This window comes from Carassius gibelio, chromosome B3 (genome assembly GCF_023724105.1).
Source record: "Carassius gibelio isolate Cgi1373 ecotype wild population from Czech Republic chromosome B3, carGib1.2-hapl.c, whole genome shotgun sequence".
Classification (NCBI taxonomy): Eukaryota; Metazoa; Chordata; class Actinopteri; order Cypriniformes; family Cyprinidae; genus Carassius; species Carassius gibelio.
The window spans coordinates 18,417,224-18,438,258 of record NC_068398.1 but is presented as its reverse complement, the minus strand read 5'-3'; the positions used below and the strand labels follow the sequence as shown (position 1 = coordinate 18,438,258).

Below are 21,035 nucleotides of genomic sequence, written 5' to 3'. Positions count from 1 at the left end.
TTTCTATGCTACTAGTTTCAAGTATATATTTAGAATAACCAAAATAACTGCATCAAGCAGAGGGGTGTGTTTTACTAATCATTTGTTTATTTCTTTGCACAAGGCACTACATCATTTTAATTATTTTGGTGTTATCAGAACACATAACACTTTTAAATCAACACAAATATTCACTCTAAACTGAAGAGGGTTGTTGCTCCTATTTTGTTAACTTTACTGAAAAAATAAATCACTGCAAAAATGATTGAAAAAATACAAAAATACAGCAACTTAATAAAATTCTTACAAAAAAAGGGTATTCTACTTCAAAATAAAATCTGTTACTTCCATTCCCTGGCTGTATCTCCTTCCTCCCTTACAAGCGGCAACCTTCTGGGGGCCATGTCCCTGTAGATGTTTATTACTTCACTGTGGTCAGAATACTGAATTGCCTTAATGTTTTAATCAAATACATTAATAGTATTACTGCTATGCATGTACACATACACAATAACTGATGGTGACTGACAAAGACTTAGTTTCACATTTGAGGGAGGACTGTATCATCACCATCATCAAATAAAACCTTCAAAATCCACATTTAGATGGAGTTTGTTTTAAACCTACTACACTCAAAAAATATTCTGTGGCTTAGTAAATATTTAACTTAATAAAATCTCTGAAAATCTTACTTGATTGTTTGAATTAAACTTACCAAAATAATTGAGTAAAAATTAAATAAAATTAAATAAAAGCCAATGTCATGTATGTATTTGTGGTTGTATGGAATACTATTTTCTAAAGGTTTATAGGAAATAAAAAAAGGTTCATAAATAAAAAGTTAATTTATAAATATTGTTATTTTTAATGTTTAATGTTAACTTATTTCTACTCACTTTTATTTATTAATGCACAAATGCAGTTACTCAAATTTACTACATTTTTTAGAGTGTAGCCTATCCTCCATCTGTTCTTTTAGATTCACCAATTTAGATTTCTAAATTTCAGGGGGGAAAGACTCTTGATGTAAGTCATTAACTAACTGGGGACGTTCTTATTTTATTAACTTATTTTATTACATAGCTTGGTTGATCTCCAATGTAGAATGCGGTCTGTTATTTATTGATAACAGACCGCTGTGCGGAGTATAACAGACCGTTACCATGAAAAACAGAGCGTTGCTATGGACTCACAGGATTCTAACTGTAGAGACGGAGCGTACTATTTTTCTTTAGCGGAAGCAATACAATCGGGTTTAAATCAATAAACTGCCTTTTAATATTTTGTGTCAAATTATTTATTTATTTGGTAGGTAATAAGCAGGAGGATAATGTATAGCGATTATCCCTTACACAGCTCTAGTCTAGTAGCTCATGAGGCATGCATGCTAGCAAAACACAGGTTAACTAAGTTATATTTGCCTTTGGCTAATCAGCAGTAAATTCGAGCATTATTCGAGGCACTGGTATTTTAATCTTTTGTTCATCACCAGCTCCACTCACCTCAGCACAAGCCAAGAAAAACACTGCTGGGAGGGGCTGCTGCTGCCTGCAGGTGTGTGTCTGTGTGTCTGATGTGCGCCGCTGCGCGTAGGGTGGGGTGGGGGGGGGGGGGGGTGGGGGGTATGTCAATGAGCGCTTCAGAACTCCTGACCTGATATTTAGATATACTATTCTTCAATAAATATATTTGTTTGACAGGGACGCTGTGCGCAAACAGGAATATATATTATTTTTTCAAAAAAAAAAAAAAAAAAAAAAAGAAAAAAAAAATAAGAAAAAAGGGCACTTTCTCTTCAGGAATAAAAAGGGCAGGTGCTCAAGCCCCCTTTGATGTCTATGTGTGCACGTGCCTGAGGTCCATATTAAGTAATATAAACATTTCCGCAGCAGGCTCACAACTTCATAATTAGTATTGAGATAAAAGGTCTATAAAAGTATGCTATTGGTATTTTTTTGTTGTTGAGGTGTTATTTTTGTATTTATTTTTTTTTTGGTCGCAAAAAAACCAACAAAGCAGGCTCACTATAAGCCATTGCAAATATACAATCGACAATTAAAAATATCCCACTTAAATTAAGGCATGTTTAAGCCTACAGCAAATATGCAGTCCTGCAATTATGCCATTTTAAAGTAGCCCAAAATTATATTAAAAAAGAAAAAAGGCATGATTCCGATTTAGAACAGGGTTTCTGCTCCAATAAAATATATGGTCACTTCACCAATTAATGATTGTAACAGTATTTGCGCAGCATGCTACTGCAAAATACATTAACATAATATTAGCAGCATTAAAATTAATCGCCTGAAACCATACTTTCCAGCGCAGAAAAACCGCTAGATGGATAAGCCAGGTTCGTCAAAATCCAAAGATGAGGGATTTGCATTCAAATATCGGACGACCCTCCTCTACATTGTCAAGTGACGAATAGGGGGTACCCTCAACTTTGCTTATGGACGTGAGGGGGAAATGACCAAACGGCAGTATGTGACGAATAGGGGTGAGACTGTGTTGCTATTACAAGTCTAATAATTAATGGAATAGAAAATAAAGATGCTAGAAGTATAGAAAAAGAGGTTTTCTCATTCTACTCTGAATTTTATTCCTCGTTATTCGGCAGTAGATGCCGGCATCCTGTTTGATAAGATTAAGAACTCCAGATCTTGCATTGATGACTCCTTTATGGATATATGTGACTCGGATTTTAAAATCGAGGAACTGGATTCAGTTATTTCTAAGATGGCCTTAAATAAATCCCCAGGGACAGATGGACTTACAACTAATTTTTATCAATTCTTCTGGAAGGATGTAAGAAATCTAGTTTTTAAAGCTATTAAAGAATGTATAGAGGAAAAAGTATTATTGGCAACCATGAAACAAGGATTAATTACCTTGATTCCTAAAGCTGGGAAAGACAAAAGGATATTAGACAACCTTAGACCAATCACTTTACTTAATACTGATTACAAGATTCTTTCAGGAGTAATTGCTGCAAGACTAAAAGAAGGCATCTCTTCTATAATTAGTGAGACACAATCTGGCTAAGGAAGGCTAATTCATAATAATATTAGACTTGTATTAGATTTGCTTGATTATAATCAGATGTTTCAAGAAAGGGGGTTTATTTTATTTCTAGACTTTTATAAAGCATTCGATTCCGTTGAACACTCTTTTATTTTAAAGACTTTAGATTAATTTGGTTTTGGAAGAAAATTTATAGATATGATTGGAATGTTATATAATGGAATCAATAGCTCTGTTGCTTTAGGACATGGCACTTGTTCTAGATTTGAGATTAGGAGGGGAATTAGACAGGGGTGTGGTAGCTCACCATTACTGTTCATAATGGTCGCTGAAATTTTAGCTATTTTAATTAAAACCAGTCATATTGAAGGTCTAAATATGATGGACAGACAAATTATAATAAGTCAGCTAGCAGATGACACAACTTTATTCCTAAAAAATGAAGAGCAAATTCCCTTAGCACTGCAATTTACTAATCAATTTTCAAAAGCATCTGGTTTGCAGCTGAATATGAATAAATGTGAAATTCTGGCATTACATGATTATCATTCGCATTCCTTATACAACATAAAGATGAAAAAGGAAGTTAAATATTTAGGGATTATTATCTCTAAAGATAAAGCAACAACTGAAAATATGAATGTTTGTAACAATGTGGACAAATGTATGTCTATTCTTAATAGGTGGCTGCAGAGGGATCTCAATTTTTGGGAGAGTGTTATTATCGAAAATGGATAGTTCGTCTAGACTTATTTACCCGGCTTTCTCATTACCCATTTTAACAAGAATGATTAAAACGATAAACACTGTTAATTTTGAATTCATATGGAGGAATAGATGTCAATATATAAGAAAGATTGATTTGGTTAAAAACTATGAGGACAGGGGGTTGAATGCGATTGATTTTGATATTATGAATGGTGTCCTGAAGCTGAAGTGGTTAAAGTCTTATCTGACAAATAGAAATTCCTTTTGGTTCACTGTCCGAATATGATTTTTTTTTAAAAATGGGTGGGATAGACTTTCTCCTGAGCTGTGACTTTGAATGTAGCTCTTTACCGATTAAACTCTCTGCTTTCCATCAGCAAGTACTTCTCTATTGGAAATTAATCTATAACCATAATTTTACGCCACATAATACTCCAGTTTGGAATAACAGGTACATACGGCTCAGCAGAAAATCTGTGTATAGAGAGGAATGGAGATCCAAGGGCATTTGGGCTGTTGCACATTTTATGGATGAGACTGGAAACATGTTACAACATGAGGAATTCTGTAAAAAATACCAACTTCAATGTAATGTTAAGTATTATGACAGAATTCTAAAAGCCATACCAAGTTCTTTGAGAGCAATGGTTAGAGAAGACACTCAATACCCTGCCGTCTCCCCTGTCCTTAGTCAGTTCTGCATTGAAGGTTTGTTTTTTTGTGATTTTAAATGCAACAACAAAGTTATTAAGAATCTTCTGATTAAAAAATATTATCCCAACCCAGTAAAAAGGTTTTACATACTTAAGGACTTTGAAGTGGAAAAAATTAAGAAAATAAGGAAAAATTACATTTCATTTCCACTCCCACCTAAATTAAAAGAAGTCAACTTCAAAATCTTAAATGAAATTTACCCAACAAACAAATTCTTGAGATTCGATCTAAATAATTGTGTCTTCTGTGTAGAAAACATTGAATCGTTAGAACACCCTTTTTTTTTTTACTGTGACGTCCATTTTTTTTTGGAGAGAAATGCAGATCTGGCTAATGTCCAGGGAAATTGTATTGTCTTTATCTGTGAAGACAATTATTTTTTGTGTTTTTGATGAAAATAAGAATGTGGATTTTGTACTTAATTCTCTTTTGTTATTTGGTAAGTTTTTCATTCATAAATGCAGGTATTAGAAAAGCAAACCTACCTTGACTCATTGGAGGAATGAGTTGAATCTTCTAAGTTAATCTCTTAAACTTGTGGAGGAAAGGAAAGCCCTTAAATTATTTACTTTACTTGAAACATTTAAGTTAATTTGAAATGGCCCCGTAATTTTTTTTTTTTCATTTGTTATGTTTTTTTATTTATTTATTTTATTTATTTTTTTTATTGCTGATTCTGCTCAATCTTTACTGTAGTATACGATAATATGCGTAACTGGTTAATGCCTTGTATGTTTGTAATTATTTTCATTTAATAAAAAATAAATACAAAATAAAAAAAGAACTGGATTGCTCATGACGTCATTAAAGTGAAGCCGCCGCGCCGCCAAATTGGTAATCCCTAGCGTGCGAAAAAGTTCCATTGAATTAATAGGAATTTGTCTGATTTTAATGAGAAAACATCACTTAACAAGTCAGTGTTTATAAATATGAAGTATAACTGTACATTATTACAATGCGAACACCCTAGGCATGTAAACGACTATTTTTTAAAGGGACAATAAGTAACTTTTTAGGTATTTTATTATCTAAAATCAATATTTTTATTCATAAATATGCCCTCAATGGTGTACAAATACCTATGCCAATGTTTAAACTAATCCTCGTAAATGAAGAATTTATTATCTTTATATACATGGGACGGGTAGGTCGACGGAGGCTTCCATGTAGTTCCGCCATCTTGCAAAACTATAATAGCAGAGAGGGACAAAAAGTACTAAGCCAACGCGTTTCCACAACGCGTTTTCGGTCAGAGCAAGAAACGCAGGTGCAGAGCAGTGAGAGGCGCTTGAAACTGCACCGGCGAGTTTAAAAGTCTGGATTGCATTCTTATTATGGACCATACATATGCCGCGCCACAGGAGAAGAAAACATCGTCGCCAAAACAGTCAAAAATAGAACGTAAAAGGAAACGTGACCGTAGATTACAGAAAACAAGAGTTAATATCGGGGAAGCTTTTTCTAGGTGGAAAGAGCTAATGCTGGATAAAGATTTCAAAAGAGATGCTGAAGTGGCCAGTTTTCTCCTCGACAGGTAAGTCAGTGTTACAATCTATATTACAATATTTTTTTTATATCTAACAATGCACATTATTCAGAAAATATAACGAATAAAGAAGACATAACTACTAATTACAATATTTCATGTTTTCCACAGTCAGTAATTCATACTGTAACATTCGTTTGTTTATGGTCATGTTGCAGTTTGTTTGAAATAACACACCTGTTCACCTGAAGGAAAACTCGACGAAGTGCTATTAGAAGACATCCCGTCAAAGCTTTTTGGTACATATCGCCTACCGTAGATGCAACGCGCATTTGAAAAAGCAAGGCGCTGGAAAGCAAAATTAGTTTGAATGCAAAATACAATTTCACCACTAGATGGGAGTAATTCCTACTTAGTGTCCCTTTAAATGTCGGGAATTTCCCCTACTTATTAAAAAGCTACGTTCATTACAGTAGTGAGCATCACGAACATGATAAACATCAGACAGACACGACCTCAACACATATAACAAACTACAAAGTGTTCGTTCTGAAATCTGAATTTATTTAGAGAAATTACTGACTATATACAGTACGGATTTAATAAATAAATACAAAGCTTTATTTCCCAGACAGTATTTTTTTTTTTTTCATTACAGAGAAATATTAACAACATAATTGTATAATTCATTGTAATATATAAAATTCCATTTCTGATACTAATACGTTCGTTTAATAATTCCTGAATAACTTTGTTCATAAATAAATAAGCCATTTTTGTGTTTGATTAGTTACTGTGTCGTCAGTGCGCAGCAGACACACCCACCAACACGATTTAAATGGGGGCCAAGATGGCGTCGTGGAGGATAGACGTGTGAATTTCTGTTCTGGCGGTGGTGGTAGCAATGTGATTAATCAGTTGACTTTAAATCTCTATACTTTTTTGCTGTCTTCGAAGGAAAGTTTCCGCATTGTGTTGCATTGTTTTTTTTTTCTCTAATGGGAAGAAAGAGACGCGGTTTATCTAAAGTTATGGATGTCGATGTCGGCGCCGAAGTTGAACTAGTTTCTGAAGTTGGCCTGAGCAATAGGTTTGATGTGCTAGCTGACCCTCCTGCATCGGCTGATGCGATTCGTGATATGAAACATTGTTTGGCGACACCCTTTCCAGCATCTCCTGCAAAAAGTCCTCCTTCTAAAAAAACTAAAAAGAAGAACGAAAGCGGTGATTTTGCTGACATTTTGAATGCTATTCAAGAGTTGTCCTCTAAACAAGATGCTACTTTCCAGAAACTCATCTCCATCGAGAACTCGACCGATGCTACTACGAAAGCCGTTGACAACCTGTCTTTGGTGGTGCAGAAGCTTGTTTCTGATGTTAATGAGCACTCTGAAAAGATGTGCAGAATTGCTAGAGACATTACAGAGCTCCGATCTTCAGACAAGGACGTACGATCACGGATTGAGCAGCTTGAGCATTACAGTCGTCGTTGGTGCTTAAAGGTGCACGGGGTTCCTGAAACCAAGAATGAGAATCTGCAATCGATTGTTTTGAATATTCTTGACCATGTGGCTCCTGACATCTGTGGCAAGCTCAGTGACGCACTTGACGTGATGCACCGTGTCGGGAAACGGAACCAGGATGGTGGTCATTGAAGCATAATCATAAGATTCTCAACGCGATCAGTCCGAGACATCATTTGGAAGGCTGCAAATGACAATGCATACTTGAAAGAATCTCGCCTACGTATTTCAGAGGCATTGATCCCTGCAGATGCTGCTGCGCGTGCAAAGTTATGGCCTGCTGTGAAAAAGGCAAGAGAGGAGGGTAAGAAGGCATCTTTCTCGGGGCCTTTTGCGTTCATCGACGGTCAGAAAATTGAGGCCTTATAAACTTCAGACTGAACGTTTAGTGATGATATCTGTGTTCGCGAGGATTTAAGGAACTGCTAAACTCCCTCAAGTTCTTTAATGCACTTTAATGTTGCTTTGCTGTTATGTGGAAGACACTACTGATTGATCACCTTCTACCCTGTTTAAGGAAGTTCAAGTCAACTTAGCCAAAGGACTGTTGAGTTTTCCAGCCGTTTAGCTGTGAATTGTTGCACTGCATTTTGCTTCTTTTGTTCGCTATGCATTCTTTTGAGTTTTCTTCTTTTAGCTTAGCCTCTCTCAATGTTCGAGGTTTAAGAGATCACACAAAAAGGAAAGCCTTATTTTTGTATTGTAAGCGTAGTAACGCAGATTTTGTTTTTGTTCAAGAAAGTCATTCGTGTGAATCAGACTCCAATTTTTGGAGATCACAATGGGGTAATTCAATCTTTATGAGTCATGGATCTAACCGTTCTGCTGGTACACTAATTTTGACGCACAAATTTAGAGGTGACATTTTAGAATGTTATTTATCTGATGAGGGTAGATGGATCATTTTAGTATGTAAAACTGAAAATGTGGTATTCATTTTATGTAATGTTTATGGGTACAACTCACGGAATTCCAATGTATCTATGTTCAAAGATTTGGGAGTAAAACTCATTAGTATACAAAGTCGTTTAATTAATGCTTATTTGATAATAGCTGGAGATTTTAATGAAACTCCTGATGATGTACTAGATAGATTTCCTTCAAGAACCACCTCTAATGTACACAATAATCTTATTTTATGGTTATGTGAAAATCTTTCTGTTGTAGATGCTTGGCGTTTCTTTAACAGTGGTTGTAGTGGTTTTACCTGGTCCAACAAATCTGGATCCTTTAAGGCTAGAATCGATCTTTTTCTTATTTCTCATTCTATTTTGAAAGATGTTATCTCTGTTAATCATCAGTTTGCCCCATTTACTGATCATATGTTAATTCATTTGGACCTTAAGCAATATAGGAAACCAAGTAGCACAAGAGGTTACTGGAAATTTAATAATTGTCTATTGGAAGATGCTCCTTTTAATGATTATGTTACTCATCTAGCTAAAACTATGTTTAGTAAAATTGAAGGACCCTTGCATTAGTTGGGAGTTCTTCAAATTTAAAGTTAGGGACTTTGCTGTTAATAGGAGTAAACAAATTAAAAGAGATAAAAATAATAAAGAATTTGAGCTTATTCACAGGTTAGGTGTATTAAAGCAGAAGAATAATCCCAGTAAAGAAGATGAGGTAGAATATAATGTCTGTCAAATGAAACTTGAAAATATGTACACAGAGATTGTTAAAGGGGCCTTCATTCGTTCCCGTGCAAAATGGATCGAGAAGGGTGAGAGAAACACTAACTATTTTTTCGCTCTTGAGAAAAGAAATCATAAAAAAACCTCCTTCTCTGCCCTAAATATTAATGGTGATTTATGTACAGATCCAGGAATGATCTCAACTTTTGTATACAACTTTTATGAAGAATTGTATACTTCTCAGTTTTCTCAAGATAAATGTGATTCTTTTCTTTTGAATTTTTGTGATAAAGTTTCAGGTATTAATGAGGATTTTAAATTATTATGTGATTCTGATGTATCTATTACTGAAATAGAAGAGGTACTTAAATCTATGAAAAAGGGAAAATCTCCAGGTACTGACGGTCTGTCTGTTGAATTTTATTTACATTTTTGGGATCTATTAAAGCAGCCTTTATATTGTTTGTTTAAAGAATGTATTCGCAAAGGTGAGATGACGCCCACAATGAAGCAGGGACTAATTTATTTGATTCCCAAATCAGATAAAGACCCACTTTTAATTGAAAACTGGAGACCAATATCATTGTTAAATGTTGATTATAAATTACTTGCTTTAATATTTGCTACTCGTTTAAAATCTGGTCTTAATAGTATAATTGGTGAAACACAAAATGGGTTTATGAAGAATAGACACATTAGTTCCAATATAAGACTTGTACTTGATCTCATTGATTATTCAGAGAATATTGATTCAGATTCTATTATAATGTTTTTGGATTTTTATAAAGCATTTGATTCATTAGAGCACCAATTTTTGTTTAAATCTCTTAGTGTTTTTGGCTTTGGAAATAAATTTATTAAGATGGTAAGAATGCTTTATAATGATATTAACTCTTCAGTTTTGGTTAATTTGCATACCACTAAACGTTTTAAGTGTGATAGAGGAGTGCGTCAAGGCTGCCCCATTTCCCCGTTTCTTTTTCTTTTGGCTGTTGAATTGCTATCACTTAATATTTTACAAAATCCCATTTTGAAAGGTATCTCTGTATTTGGTAAAGAATTTAAAATATCTCAACTTGCGGACGATACTACCTTATTCGTTAAAGATCAGAATCAAATTCTTCTAAGTATTCAAATTATTCAGTCCTTTTCTGAAGCCTCAGGCTTGTATTTAAATTTATCAAAGTGTGAACTATTTTGTCTCTATGATACCCAACAAACGTCAATTCATAATTTTCCAGTTAAAGACTGTATCAAGTACCTGGGGATTTCTATTACTAAAGATAGATCAATTCGTCAACATCTAAATTTTTCTCCTAAAATAAAGAAAACTAGAATAATCTTTAATTCTTGGCTTCAACGAGATCTATCCATTTATGGCAGAGTTTTAATATCTAAAGCAGAGGGTTTGTCCCGTTGTGTTTACCCTGCTTTATCTTTATTTGTAAGTGACAAAATTGTTGTTGATATAAATAAAATGTTGCTGAATTTTATTTGGAAGAATAAATCCCATAAAATTAGGAAATCTGTCTTGTCTAACAGACATTCTGAAGGTGGATTAGAAGTCTTAGATTTCAAAGAATTAGTTAGTTCATTTAGAATTAGTTGGTTAAAAAAATGTCTCCGTAGTAATGATTCAATTTGGTACTACATCCCCAATACTATATTTCGTATATTAGGTGGTCTAGATTTTCTTTTAAAATGTAATTTTACTCCATCTAAATTGCCGATTTCTCTCTCAAACTTTCACCAACAAGCTTTACTTGCTTGGAAATTGTGTTATGTACACAACTTTTCCCCCCACAAAGAAATTCTTTGGAATAATTCATGTATTTTAATTCGTGGAAAGTCTCTTTTTATTGAAAAGTGGTATGACAGAGGTATTGTTTTTGTTTTGGATGTATTTAAAGATGATGGTACTATACTGGATTATGAAGAATTTATGATTTTGTATAATCTTCCCCTGCCAGCTAGATCCTTCAATTCTGTTATCAAAAGTTTGTCTCCAAGTTATGTACATTTATTTAAGACATACCTGAGTTATAATGAGAGGAAAACAATTATGCCCAAACTTTTACTGGATGGAGTTTGTTTTCTTGATAAAAAATGTAACAGTAGATATATAAAGCGAATATTACATTATTCAGTATATACATCCCCTAGATGTAAATTTTTCTGGACCAATTTTTTTGATAATATTCACTGGAAGAGAGCATGGTTACTCCCTGAAAAATTTTGCATTTCTAATAAAATTAAAGAGGTACATTTTAAAATTTTGCATAATGTTTATCCAACGAACTCTCAAATTGCTCTTTTTTTGGATCTTTCTAATTTATGTGTGTTCTGCAGAGTTGAAGAAGAAACTTTACTACATTTATTTTATTATTGCAATCAGGTGAAGTCTCTTTGGGAGAACTTAAGTTGTTATTTATCTTCTTTTATAAAAGGTGATTTAAAATTCTCTTTGAAAGATATTTTTTTCTATTTTTCTGGTAGTAACCATGTTGTCGATCTTGTTGTCAATTTTTTTTGTTTTGCATCGTAAATTTTTTATTCATAAATCAAAATTTCTCAATACGTTACCTAGATTTGATGTCTTTCTTGCAGAGATTTTACTCATTGTTAAATCTCTTAAACACATTGATAATAATAAGAATAACAAGTTTATTAAGGCTTATGATGCTATTATACTGAAAGAATGATTTTCCGGTTTCTTGGTTTTTGTTTTTGTTGAGTTTTTTGTGTCATTGTATGACAATGCAGTGCTATTTTGTATTTGTATTTCTTTTGTCTTGCAATAAAAACAAAAAAAACACGATTTAAATATATCACTTATCCTTTCCCAAAAGACTGTAAACACTGCAGATAACATCTGAAGTAAACATTACTTTATTACACATAACATAAAAACGAGTCCCATTTGACTGATCAGCTTCTAATCGAGTTATTTTAGGACAGCGGTTTGAATGTAACTCAATGGTGCTCTCTGCTGGTAGGGATTAGTAAGTTGGCGGATCGAACACTTCTGGTGGCTTCACTGCCTGTTGGCAGTTTAGAACGCGATCAGCGATCCAGTTATATATATAGATCAGTGGTTATACTCCATATAACTCTATATTCTGTACAAGCCAGAAACTAAGCCTTTTTTTGCACAGGCCTATCTAAAGGTTTAATGGTCCCACCTAGTGATCAACTGCAAAAATAACAAATTTTACCTCTTCCCAAAAGGGAAAACCACAAACAAACAAGAATGCATGATTATATGGTGTCATGGCTTTGCAATCAAATGTCATTATAATGGAAGTCAATGGGGCAAAAACAGCCACCAACAACAAATTAGGGAGAACAAATTGAAATCTAATGCTGCACAAAAACTAGCAATGCATCAAAGCCAATCTTGTTACTAATCTTTGACATGCCCAAGACTGTGATAAAAGGTTAAAAAAAAATATCCAGTCCACCATTACTTTTTATATTGAAAATGTCATTTGTGTATGTTTATTTTCCAAAATCAGTGACATCATTTATGAACTTGGTAATTAAAGAGTCAAAATCTTGGATTTTTTAAAAAAAAAATATTTGATAGTTTTGATCAGGACTAAGGTTGATTAATAGATTTATGCAAAAAAAAAAAAAAAAAAAAAAAAAAAAAAAAAAAAAATTTCTGATACATTTTTACAGCAGTTTAATTTAGTGGATGTTTCCATCCACGAACATAACGAAAGGGTAGTGAATTTGCCCACAGTGTACCGTTGAGTTTTTGAAAAATTTCACAAAATAAGATTTGTCACCAAAAGTCATTCCATTAGATCAAACACAGAGAAAGTTGTGGGCAAAATAAGACTCAACATTACCCCCTAGTGGACGAAAACGTCCCCAACAACGCATAAGGGTTAAATAAATGTTAGATTATTTAAAATGCTTAAATTTTTTCTTGGTTTATTGTTGTGTATATTTTTTATGATTATTTCGCATTCCTTTTGTGTAAAAGCACTTTGAATTACCATTGTGTATGAAATGTGCTATTTAAATAAACTTGCCTTTATTCATTTACCTATTTGGTAAATTAATAAACCATATTAAGTATATTTTTTATATAATTTATATATAAGTAATTTAATTTAACATTTTAATTCACTTTTAATTATTGCCACATTTTGTTTTCAATAATAAATGTAGCCTACAGATTCTGTTGTATATTGATTTAGTTCTTATTATGGCATTCAACATCCAAACTAAGTCATGGATGTTAAAATTAGACCACAGTTTTCGTGCATATGGTTCTTGCACAGGCATTAAACTGCTATTCATCATAGTGCCTGTGTACCGAGCACAATAATACACAGCCGTGTCCTCAGTTTGCACATTTTGTCCTTTAAAGTATACTGTGCTTTTAGATGTTTCTCTGGAGATGATGAACTTATTTTTTAATGAATCCTTGTAGTCTATTCCTCCTCCAGCATGGATCATGCCGATGAACTCAAGAATCTTCCCCTGAGTGAGTCTAATCCAGGAAGGTGCTTTAGAGGTATCACTGAGAGCATATCCAGATATTTTACAGGAAATGGTAAAAGATTCTCCAGATTTTACCAAAAGGGAGCTTGGCTGGTTGTGTTCCACGCTGCTGTACACATCTGCAAATCAAACAGCAAATAAAAAGGTATTTTTTGTGGTTACTAATGATGTTAATTACTGCAAAAAAAATAAAAATAAAAATAAAAATAAAAATAATAAAACGAAGAAGTAGAAGAAAAAACTTCAAGACAAACAACTTTGTACTCACAAGATGTAACAGACATCATTAGAAGCACAAACAGATAAAACATGATTTTATGAGTGGTTCTTCTCAGCTTCGTGGGAATTACACACAGCAACTGTGGGGATGGGTATAAATACTGGAGAATTTGCATTTTGAGTACTGATAATGTGTGTGTGCACAGGGTAAATACTGAAGGATACATTATAAAAAATAAACACTATGTCATCATTTACTCATTAATTTTTTTTTTTTTTTTTGTATGTGGTAGACTTTTGTGGTAGCGGAAAATGTGAAAATTGTGGCTGGCCTTTTAAAGAAACTGAAAGAGGTCTGTTTCATACTCCAAAAGTATTAAATAAATTACATTAAATGTACAAAGTAATATTAATGTTATTGTGACTTCACATTTTGTTTTCTAATAAAGGACAACATATAGGTTTGGAAAGAGATGGTGGTTTGCTTTATGGTCATTTTGGGGTGAATTCTACCTTTAATATGAAATGAACTGCTTTGAATGTGTCTTATAGACATTATCTGTACTCATTAGAACTCAATCAGTAACACAACTGCTGACATGTTGCTCCTTTTAACCTGGCTTTATAAATTTATAACACATTTAAAGATAAGAAAGAGTGATTTAAAAATAAATGTGTAAATGAATAAACCTCTTCACAAACAAATCAACATATTTTTTTTGTAAACACTCATCATCTCCATTTCTCCCCCTTCCTGGGTTTTTGTAAGGGTAGCTGTATGAAAACAAGCAAAGTGAATCTGTTGCACAGTAATACACTGCAGTGTCTTCAGTCTTTAACTGACTCATGTGCAGATAGAGATTAGAGCTGTCCTTAGATGCTGTGAATCTGCCCTGAACTGACTGAGCTGAGTTCTTATCAGAATCTGAATAATAATAAATAATCCATTCCAGTCCTTTTCCAGGTGCTTGACGGATCCAGTTCATGTAAGTGCCACTAACAGTAAACCCACTGCAGGCACAGGTCAGTTTGTAGGAAACACCTGGAGACACAACTACTGACTGTTCAGACTGTGTGAGCACAACCTGTGAGTAAACACCTAAACAGAGAGACAAAAAATCTTTACATATCTAAAGTATCACAATACATAACACCCAAAAATTGCCTAAACCATTTAAAAAATAAATAAAACAGTCACTGTGTGCAGCTGCCAAAAACACAAAGAGCTTTAGGGAAAACATTGTCTCTCCTCTTCAGATAAATCTCTCATTTACTAGTTTTAAATAGAAAATATGACAGTTGAGTTTGCATTGATATATTTGCATGAGGACACACAGAGAGGGTGTGTTCAAAATCTAGTAAGGTTTTTTTTTTTTTTTTTTTTTTTTATGGAATGGTGACCTCTTCTGGCACCTAAATTATTCTTTCAATGGGTCAGTTGAGCATTCAAGGTTATTACATGCCATTTAATGGATGAATTTGATAAAAAGTACTTACAAAGGCTAAAAAATCACCTGACTAATTCAGTGTTCGATATTCATTTATTTATTTGCTTTGATTTTGCAATGCTGTGGTTATTTTGTAAAAATATGTATAAACATAATATAAAATAAATTATATATTTTATTATATTGTACTTATAATATAAAAAAATAACTTTTTATTTAAAAAATGTTTAGTATAGTTTTTGTGCAGGCCCTGTGGCAGTTTGTGGCATAGTGCATCACGAGCACAATAACACACAGCTGTGTCCTCAGTGTTGAAATTCCTTCCTGTTAATATAACTGTGTTGCTGGAGGATTCAGAAGAGAAACTGATCTTATTTTTCAGAGAATCTGTGACACGATTGCTACTGGAAGTGTAGTACCAGCCGATCCACTCCATGGGTTTTCCACTTGAATGTCTGATCCAGTTTGTGTTGTAGCCACCTCCTGAGGCTGAATATCCAGTGATCTTACAAGAGATGGTAAATGTTTCTCCTGGTTTTACAACTTTTACAGGAGGCTGATCCAGCTCAATGCAGAAAAGACCTACGAACAATGATTAAATCATTTCAGTAATATAAATTGAGCTCCACATCTGAACTAATGTTCATTGGTGATACTCACAGGGTGCAGCTGCCAAAACTAGCAGTACTGATATGTAGTACATGATGCTGCTTGTATTTTCACTCTGCTCTGTAAATCACAGAGAGCCTTTATGAAGTCTGTGTGTTTCTGTTTACAGGAGACAAGGGTGGAGATTTGCATGGATGTAAAAATCTATCTGACGAGAGATTTGAAGAGTAGCTATATACTGATGTGTTTGTAAACATTTATTGGATTAAGTAAAACAAATTTTGGATGAACAGGAATATTTAAAAGACTTTATGGTTCATAAGAAAGAGGGTCTTTTTAAGAGTTGATACCAACAGGACAGTAAGCTGAGATCATGCATTTATTTACCAACCACGGATTATGTGTGTATTGTAAGAGGAGGGATTGAATAAACTGTAAATTTAGCTACAAAAATAACTTTATTAGGTGAAATTATGTCATCATTATCACTGCCTGTCTAATCCAAGAATGTCACTCAGAGCCATCTGACAAAACCTGTTAGGAAAGGGATTCTCCAAAGATGCTGTTCGTTGTTTAATATTGTTAGACTGTACATGTGTAAATCAAGCACAGTCGTTTATGTTAAAATGGACAGTTTGTGGTTATAAAGGTTATATCATATTTCAGTGGCAAAATATTTATTAATGCTCTAAAAAAAACCATCCCATTCTCACTCCAAAGGCGTCAAAAACCGAAGCATGGTCAAGCGCCCCTAGCGTCACTTTTATGACGCCAAATGTGCCTCTCGGCGTCGAATATCGAAGCACTACGACCTTCATTGCTTTCAATGGGAAACTTTTGGCGTCAGAATTCGACACGAGGACATGAGATGTTTATCGCTATGAAATCACGTTCAAGAAGTCTCATTCAGCACACATCGCGATACTTGCTATCAGTGACAGTTCCACAGTTTGGGTGAGTAGTCGTATATACGCTCTTTTAATGCCTTTTATAAAATGTATTCTGTCTTATTTATTAATCAAATTAGTGCCATATGTTTAATCGCTGTATTATATCGGTCATCCGCGGCTGTCTTTGAGTTTCATTGCGTTTAAATAAATGAACACAGCTGCTAATTAGTCTGATTAAACTCTATCTGTCACGTGACGTGCCATAGACCTTCGATCCGTTTTATATTATTATTAATTTCAGGATCAATGATGTAAGTTGTATTTGTAGTAAAATCATGGTAATCACGACACTTACAATAGTAATAAATGAAATGTGAAGTTAAAACACAGTAAACAGGACATTAGTAACTGTAACTGTAGTTTTACTATGGTATATTAATAATCAATACAACAATACAATAATCACCAAACCAGCTATGTTTGTATCACTGTAATGTTAGTGTTTTTATGTGCTTTTATATGACAGATATCACAGTAATCATATGTTCTGTACCATGCTTTTAATACCTTTTAATGTAAATCCAAAAAAAAAAAAAAAATCCAATTAAAAATAAATAATAAAACATGCATTTTTCCATCTTGCAGTTCTTTCATATCAGTTTATATATATATATATATATATATATATATATATATATATATATATATATATATATATATATATATATATATATATTATATCTAAATATTTTGCTCACAGATCATTATTAACATTCTGTATATAATTCAATTTTATTTACTCTCCCCTTTTTATTATTTTTATTTTTATTTTTAGCTGAAAAGACATAAAGGCAGTCAGCCCAGTGGTGTTTCTGGAGAGGGATTCCTTCAGAAATGGAGAAGACCGAAAGCTGCGGAGGCAGATATATGCAGCAGTAAGTCTGTGATAGTTTGTCCCTTTTATCAAACATTCCTGCTGTTATAATTTGTACAGCATTTGTTGTTTCTTAAACTGTTGCACTGTCCAAATACCCACACTTGCCATCTTTGCACTTGACCACTTGATTACTTATTTGAAGTCTTTCCTGTATTTGGCCTAGTGTTCGAGTGAGCATGATAACCACAAGTGTGTGTCGAACTTTTCATGACCTGATGACTGTGTTTCCCAATCCTGATCCTGGAGAACCCCAGCACTGCACGGTTTTGGTGTCTCTCTTATCTGCCTTGGAGTCTTCACTGATGAGCTGATGAGTTGAATCAGGTGTGTTTGATCAGGGAGACATCTCAAATGTGCAGTGTTGGGGTTCTCCAGGACCAGGATTGGGAGCCACTGCCTTATGGGACACTTATGTGTTTACAGAGATTTTTAATAACTAATTATCAATATTTCACATACTGTACATTGGACAGCTTCCCATGACCTCTTGTGAGATCTCGGCAAAAAGTCTGACGATTTATTCCAAAACATGATGCATGATGGGATACACTAAGCTTTGTATAGCGCTCCGGAGCAGTATTGGAGAGGTTTAGTGTGTGTTAAGGACGCTGTGCTTTGGCATTATTAAGACAGTCTCGTTCACACACTGTCACGTACACACACTCTCAAGTGGCCAAGACTGCAAGTGTGGGTATCTGGACAGGGTCAAAGTCTTAAAAATGATCCCTAAACACATCACAGTCTTAATAATCCAGTTTAACACTTGTATGATATTGTACAAGCCCCAGGACAGCCTCATCTGACACTATCAAAAGAATTCATATGACTATAGCTTGCTATTAATTACTTGCTTTCAATAATGGATGCATTTAACTTTTAATTATACAGCATCTTTACAGAGGTGTAATGTACAAGTTGCACGTAATTAATAATATTTCCTTCTTTCTGTCTTACAGGATTTTTTGCAGATAATCCTAATGCTGTTCTTCTTTTTCAGGTCTAAAATATCAAGCTCAACAACTCACTCAAGAGCCAACCCTCACAAACCTTCCTAAAAACTAAAAGAGCTATTACTGAGTCTCAGCGAATCTTGCCATGATCAGCTCTTCCCAGGTACATTTGTTTAGAATATTTTTTTTAATCAACATTTACTCCTCAAATGCTCTGGTCTGAATCTTACTTTAAATTAACTTAATTATGTTTAATGAGCAATATTATTTGCACACAGAGTAAGTAGAGATTATCTTGTTTCACAGAAGAGAAGGAAGACCAAGGAAATGATTTGCTCAGGATGAGAAATGAAGATGGCCATCTTGTGCTCAAACAAACAGAAGTCCTCTGGTATGTGTGTGTTGAAGCAATGCTGTGTTATACAACATTTTATGATGATCTCTCACAGAACTGGTCATGTCAGCCTTGATTTCTTTTTTTACTATTACAATTACAGCATGTTAGCAAAGTGTGACTGGACATTTTTAATATTATGTTTTTAAAAACACACCACCTGTTTTAAAAGTAGACAAGTATCATGAAATTGGTTTAGTTGATATAAACACCAATGTACATTATTTCATTGTTTTCTAAATGTTATGTTATAAATTGTGAATTGATAGTGGATTGGTTTGAAGCCAGGCCTTACACTGCACAGACTAAAACACATTTGTGAGAGAAGTCAGGAACTTTGGAGAAAGATTCTAGAGGAAGAAAACACATTTACTGCAACAATAGATGAATTCTAGAGTCTATGAGAACTACACATGCTAATGCAGTCTCATGAGCAAGACCTTTGCCTCTGTAACTTTTTCTTAATTCTTTAATTTTTATTGCAGTATTTTAATTTGTACAGATGATCTCATCAGCCAAATGAGGGGTTTTGACCAAGTGATGCTCTTGAAAGGAGTGAAAGAAGAGGATGTGCTAAATTCTCTTCAGAGAAAAAGCTTCTCAAAAGGTCTCAAAACAGCTTGAAGAATGGTAAGTGTACAGTACTACAAGGGTCATAGTTGCTCACACTGCTAAAATCACACAGAACATAAGCTGAGCTCTCTGTCCATTAAACAACTTCATCTGGATTGTTTGTTTCATTTTGACCAGGTCTGGGATCTTAGGACTGAGAGATCCTCTGGCTGAGGACAAGCTACACCACATCAGTGCTGGATATCAGCCACAAACTGTTTCCAGACACGAGAGAAGAAGAACACGATGGGGAGATGAAACCAGTTTAGATGTGATGATGGGAATCATTATTTTCTGGAACAGTATCTCATGTCTTATATGTATCACATGATCTGTATCACAGTTGACTGGATGGGACTGTGTGACTTTTAAGGACATTTCATCACTCATCTGTGTGAACTGATTTATATATGAGGTTAATGTATTTTTGATGATAATTATTTTCATTGAATCTTATTCGTCTTGATGCTACTTTATCAACTTTATAGTCTATGCTTCAATAAAATGAAAATGGTGAATATTGTGTTCTGAAGATTCTTGTTAAATACATAATTTTACTAGGTAGGCTGATATGTGTTTATTTTAGACTTGGAAAAACTACATATTAATTATTGGGATTATTTTTTTATTTAAGACATAAACATTTTTGATCGGATTAATTACATCTGGGACATCAGTACACCAGAAAGTAATTTTTTTATATTTTAGTAACAAATATGCAAATTTTTTAGTGAAATAAAGGGAGTTACGAGATTAACTATTCTGCATTACAAGATGGTGCCATGGGCTTTATTGTTACAAACACTTGAGGGATAACTGAGAATGTAGCAGGAATGATCAATGGGATCTTGTACTGCATTAAAACCAAGAGCACACACATGATGTCCAGCACCTGAGGAGCAAGATACGGGGGTGAGGAGGACATTTTTACACTGATTTTTGCTAAATAGTTATATATATATATATATATATATATATATATATATATATATATATATATATATATATATATAAATTAATATTCTTAGCACTGCATGAATTTGTCCTTGTGTAATAGTGAAGTATCACAATGTGTATACATTGTCCTTGATTACTGCTTTACAGGTGGGGAATAGATAAAGGCAAGTTGTTGCAGGTTCATCCATTATATTTCTTGCCATATACTTCAAAAATCAAATAAATAATCTATTATTTTCATTATTAAATCATTTCTTTCTAATTTTTCAATGTTTCATCAGATGGCCTCACAATGTCCTGTCAAAAGGTATAATAGTCATGATGAATAGAATAGAAAACAGAGGACTGTGAAAACTGTCAGATATAAATGTGACTCAGCTCAGTTTGTTGTCCATGATGAGGAGAATACATATATGTAGGTTTTACTGCCCTTCTA

The 21,035-nt window shown here is 33.7% G+C and overlaps 1 long non-coding RNA gene across 2 annotated transcripts; it reads left to right on the top strand.

Annotated features, from left to right (window-relative positions):
* Positions 1–16,567: 16,567 nt before the first annotated feature.
* On the top strand, positions 16,568–20,160 carry LOC127952998 (uncharacterized). Of its 2 annotated transcripts, XR_008153085.1 has the most exons (6): positions 16,568–16,813; positions 17,585–17,684; positions 18,684–18,799; positions 18,943–19,027; positions 19,533–19,660; positions 19,781–20,160. It is a non-coding gene; the product is annotated as an uncharacterized LOC127952998 (long non-coding RNA). The 2 variants fall into 2 exon arrangements; XR_008153086.1 differs by lacking the exons at positions 16,568–16,813; positions 17,585–17,684 and adding an exon at positions 17,691–18,010.
* Positions 20,161–21,035: the final 875 nt, after the last annotated feature.